The following is a 5,000-nucleotide window of genomic DNA, read 5'->3' as shown; positions in this document are numbered from 1 at the left end:
AAATCTCGACACGCATACGCGAGCGCGAGTACTTTTCGTTAGCGATCGATCGTCCGGCCCTTTCGGTATCGGTCCGTATCGATACGATAATATAACGTTCGCACTGGAACGACGACGCGTATCACCGACATAATACGGATGCGTAGCGACGACGAGCGGTGAACTCTCTCGCATCGGGCTAGGCGCGCGCGCACATGAACATCACGTAATGTTTACTTACATATGTTTGTGTGTGCGTTACGCTTGCCGCGCAAGAAAACATTCACCGCCTGCCGGTCGCATCCGTCGGAGACGCGTCGTCTGTGCTTCCGATATATTTTATTATATCGTATACACGAACCGATGAGCTCGGACGAAGACCGCACTACGAAGACTCGCGTCTTAGCGATGCGTGTAATCTTTTCACACTCGTTTCATATTCAATACAATTCGATATATTTAAACGGACCGTAAACGCGCTCCGCGCGTACGCGGACGTGAGGGGTGCAGCACCCCGCCGTCCGTCGTCCGTCGCGAAGAACGTTCAACGGAAACCGTCAATTGTTCGAAAGAGCGCGCGCCCGCTCGCCCGCGCGCGGTAGTGCGGCAGCGGCAGCGCGACGACAGCGACGGCGGATAGTGAGAGAGAGAGAGTGAGAGCCGCGGCGGCGCGGACGAGAGACTCTTATTAGAGATCGTCCCATCGCACCGTCCGCGAGCTCGTTCATCACCCCCCACCAACCCGCCGCCGCCGCGTCGCGCGTCACCGCCGCGCGCATCGACCGGCGCGAGCGCACGTAGCGCGCGTTCTACACCGAACAGTGTGGTTTTTATATTTTAACAGCCGGCCCTCAGACAGGAGTGGTCCTGGATATTTCTCCACGGACCGCAATGTGCGTTCGAAATGTCGATGTTCAAATGTGTCCTGCAGTTCACACTATGACGCGCAGTTAACTGCGTTCTTCATCGACCCGCGAGCCAAGTGATCCACCGTCCAGGGTAATGGTTTTTTCTTAATGTTGTTATTACTTACGGTAGCGGCCTACGGCTCTCGCCGTCGGCCACTTGATTGTCCGTTTTTATGTATTAACGTCGAAAGTTGGTCGAATTCATGTGCGCCGAGGCGTTCATAAAGAAACGGCACCGAAAAAGCTTAACGCCCCGACGCGAATCCTTTAGAATGATGAACGACGACGACCCGCGCACCCCCCAACGAGCTGGCGTGACGCACGACATTGTCATCTTTCTAACCGCTTAAATTTCGTTTTGTATAGCGCCAACCGACAATAAAGGGCCTGAGCTAGGCAGTGGGGATTTTCACCGCTTCGAACGCTCCGTTTGGTATGCCCCGGTCGGCGCTCGTCTCTCGGCGTTTTTCCGCCACCCGGCCGCTTCGACGGCGGCGGAGGCAGCGGCGGCGGTAGCACTTTCGACGAATGCCACCACCGCCACCGGCCACCGCCACGGCGCCGTCGCCGCTGCGCCGTTAGGCGTAATAGACGCTAGAGACAATTATTTCACATTTTATTTTTTATACATATATACAAACACGCACACACACACGCACGCACACGCGCGCGCGCTCGTCCGCATTAGATACGAACAGCAGCGCGCGCGTACGTACATATATATGTATATATGTCGTATATATATATATCATTATGGATGTATTACATATATATATGTGTAAACACGGTATGTACGAAGTCGTCGTCGTCGTCGTCGTCGTCGTCGCAACAGCAACAACAGCAACAGCGGCGCAACAACGTTCGTGAACATATCACGCGTCTCGCACACATACACACACGTTAATGATCCTTCCGCAGGTTCCCCTACGGAAACCTTGTTACGACTTTTACTTCCTCTAAATGATCAAGTTTGGTCAACTTCCCAGCAACGCCGACGGCCGTGAAGCCACCGCGTGTCGGTCCGAAGACCTCACTAAATCATTCAATCGGTAGTAGCGACGGGCGGTGTGTACAAAGGGCAGGGACGTAATCAACGCGAGCTTATGACTCGCGCTTACTAGGAATTCCTCGTTTATGGGGGATAATTGCAAACCCCAATCCCCAGCACGAAGGAGTTTCAACGGGTTGCCCGGGCCTCTAGGCCAGGGAGAACATGCTGATTCCTTCAGTGTAGCGCGCGTGCGGCCCAGGACATCTAAGGGCATCACAGACCTGTTATTGCTCAATCTCGTGCGGCTCGAAGCCGCCGGTCCCTCTAAGAAGAATTTTAATACGTCGCCAGTGAGTTGCGCCACCGGAGCGGCGCACACCTAAATGACGACGCCTATTTAGCAGGCTAGAGTCTCGTTCGTTACCGGAATTAACCAGACAAATCGCTCCACCAACTAAGAACGGCCATGCACCACCACCCACCGAATCAAGAAAGAGCTGTTAATCTGTCAATCCTTCCGGTGTCCGGGCCTGGTGAGATTTCCCGTGTTGAGTCAAATTAAGCCGCAGGCTCCACTCCTGGTGGTGCCCTTCCGTCAATTCCTTTAAGTTTCAGCTTTGCAACCATACTCCCCCCGGAGTCCAAAATCTTTGGTTTCCCGGAAGCTGCCCGCCGAGCCATCGTAGTAACGTCGGCGGATCGCTAGATGACATATTTACGGTTAGAACTAGGGCGGTATCTAATCGCCTTCGAACCTCTAACTTTCGTTCTTGATTGATGAAAACACCTTTGGCAAATGCTTTCGCTGATGTTCGTCTTGCGACGATCCAAGAATTTCACCTCTAACGTCGCAATACGAATGCCCCCAGTTATCCCTATTAATCATTACCTCGGAGTTCTGAAAACCAACAAAATAGAACCGAGATCATATTCTATTATTCCATGCACGAAATATTCAAGCAGCATTTTGAGCCCGCTTTGAGCACTCTAATTTGTTCAAAGTAAAATTGTCGGCCCATCTCGACACTCACCGAAGAGCACCGCGATAGGATTTTGATATTGAACCGCCGTTTTACCGACGGCTCACCGACGATATGCTCCGCAGACGTGTCAGTATCACCGCGGATGCGGTGCACCGACAGCGCGGCGCACAAATGCAACTACGAGCTTTTTAACCGCAACAATTTTAGTATACGCTATTGGAGCTGGAGTTACCGCGGCTGCTGGCACCAGACTTGCCCTCCAATTGTTCCTCGTTAAAATATTTAAAGTGTACTCATTCCGATTACGAGGCCTCGTAAGAGTCCCGTATCGTTATTTTTCGTCACTACCTCCCCGTGCCGGGAGTGGGTAATTTGCGCGCCTGCTGCCTTCCTTGGATGTGGTAGCCGTTTCTCAGGCTCCCTCTCCGGAATCGAACCCTGATTCCCCGTTACCCGTGACAACCATGGTAGTCGCAGAAACTACCATCGAAAGTTGATAAGGCAGACATTTGAAAGATGCGTCGCCGGTGCTGGACCATGCGATCGGCAAAAGTTATCCAGATTCATCAAAATTAACGACTTCGGACGCGAGGCCCTCCGTCGATTGGTTTTGATCTAATAAAAGCACTCATCCCATCACTGGTCAGAGTTCTGATTGCATGTATTAGCTCTAGAATTACCACAGTTATCCAAGTAACCGAGGTAAGATCTAAGGAACCAAAACTGATATATTGAGCCATTCGCGGTATCGCCTTAATACGGCTTGCACTGAGACATGCATGGCTTAATCTTTGAGACAAGCATATAACTACTGGCAGGATCAACCAGGGAGCTAGCTAGAGCTAACACACACCAACACCGCACATACGAGAGATATGAGGGTGATGATGATATGATAGACGTGTGACAAGCGACGCGTCGGACGTTCGAAACGCCGTGACGCGCCGGTGCCTAGGTAGCTTTTTGCGTGCGTGCGTGCGTGCGTATTTATTACAATACACACACAACACCACACCGCAACAACAAAATGAATTCGTTTTTCTATCTGTTCACGGAGGAAAATGTATATCTCAACACTCGCCTCGCGTTCGTCCAGATTTACTTTGGACGCGGCATCGCGTCCGATTCATCGGAACGTTCTTTGACGAGACACATACAAATCTTCACTTTTATAAAATATCGTTTCGCAAAACGAACAATGACCGATTTCCAGCCCGGTTTTAGAGAGATCCGAAATCCTTGATTTATATATCATGATCGACCGTCGCGCGACTAGCGCGCGACGAGCTCGTTGATGCGATGCGTTAAGGGCCGCCCCGAAGTCGACTCGGGAGCCCAACGCCGTTCGCGTTAATTAAACGAGACGTTCTCTTACGCCTTCCGCTCTTACATAACGGAGACGTCGTCCGACACAGTTTACGGTGTGTTGTTGTGGGGAGATGATCCCCTTTTTCTTCCCTCCTCCGCCGCCGCTGTGTCGTTCGTGCGTTTGTCGGTTATAGAAGTTTCAGTTTCGGGCGTTCTCGTTGGTGGCGCGCGTTGTTTGTGTATCGGTGTTATTAGTTTTGTTCGATTCGCGCGCGTTTTCTAAGAATAATTTTTAATTTTTTTTTTTTTTATTTAAAAAAAAAAAAAAAAAACTAAATCTAAAAAAAACGCAATCTCCGCAAACAAACTAACACCACCACACCACACACACCCCACCAACCAAAAAAACACACTCCACACTCCACAACCACCAACAAACAAAACAAAACAGAAGAGCATCGGAGAGAACTCTATTCGGCCGACCGGCGCGTCTCGCGCCAGTCCCATGTATATGCGGGAACGACTGTATGCGTCTCCGCGTAGCGCGATAGAGCGTTCGCGTATCGATTGCATACCACCGATCTACATATCTATATCTGACCCTGATCTCGATGTCATCGTCGTCGTCATCATCATCATCATCATCATCATCATCATCATCATCATCATCATCATCGTTCGACCCGATCGCGGATTGCGCGTAGCCAGCCGCCGATGCGTTCGCGTATCGATTTCTGAAAACGACAGAGTCCGGTCCCGTTCGCGTATCGATGCATAAATTTCGTGCTGATGACGATCGCACTCTTTCATACGCGATGTCGACTGAGACAA

General features: G+C 51.0%; 2 non-coding genes across 2 annotated transcripts; both read right to left on the bottom strand.

Moving 5' to 3' along the window:
- Positions 1–824: 824 nt before the first annotated feature.
- Positions 825–981, bottom strand: LOC137930776 (5.8S ribosomal RNA). Its single transcript, XR_011108937.1, has one exon. It is a non-coding gene; the product is annotated as a 5.8S ribosomal RNA (ribosomal RNA).
- Positions 982–1,788: 807 nt separating this feature from the next.
- Positions 1,789–3,692, bottom strand: LOC137930770 (small subunit ribosomal RNA). The gene has a single exon (XR_011108932.1). It is a non-coding gene; the product is annotated as a small subunit ribosomal RNA (ribosomal RNA).
- Between the last annotated feature and the right edge of the window lie 1,308 nt (positions 3,693–5,000).

The sequence above is a fragment of the Battus philenor genome, unplaced genomic scaffold (genome assembly GCF_028537555.1).
Source record: "Battus philenor isolate CCGP_79_NKW_IND1 unplaced genomic scaffold, ilBatPhil1.0.hap1 SCAF_67, whole genome shotgun sequence".
NCBI lineage: Eukaryota > Metazoa > Arthropoda > Insecta > Lepidoptera > Papilionidae > Battus > Battus philenor.
This window is presented reverse-complemented; position numbering and strand designations above follow the sequence as displayed.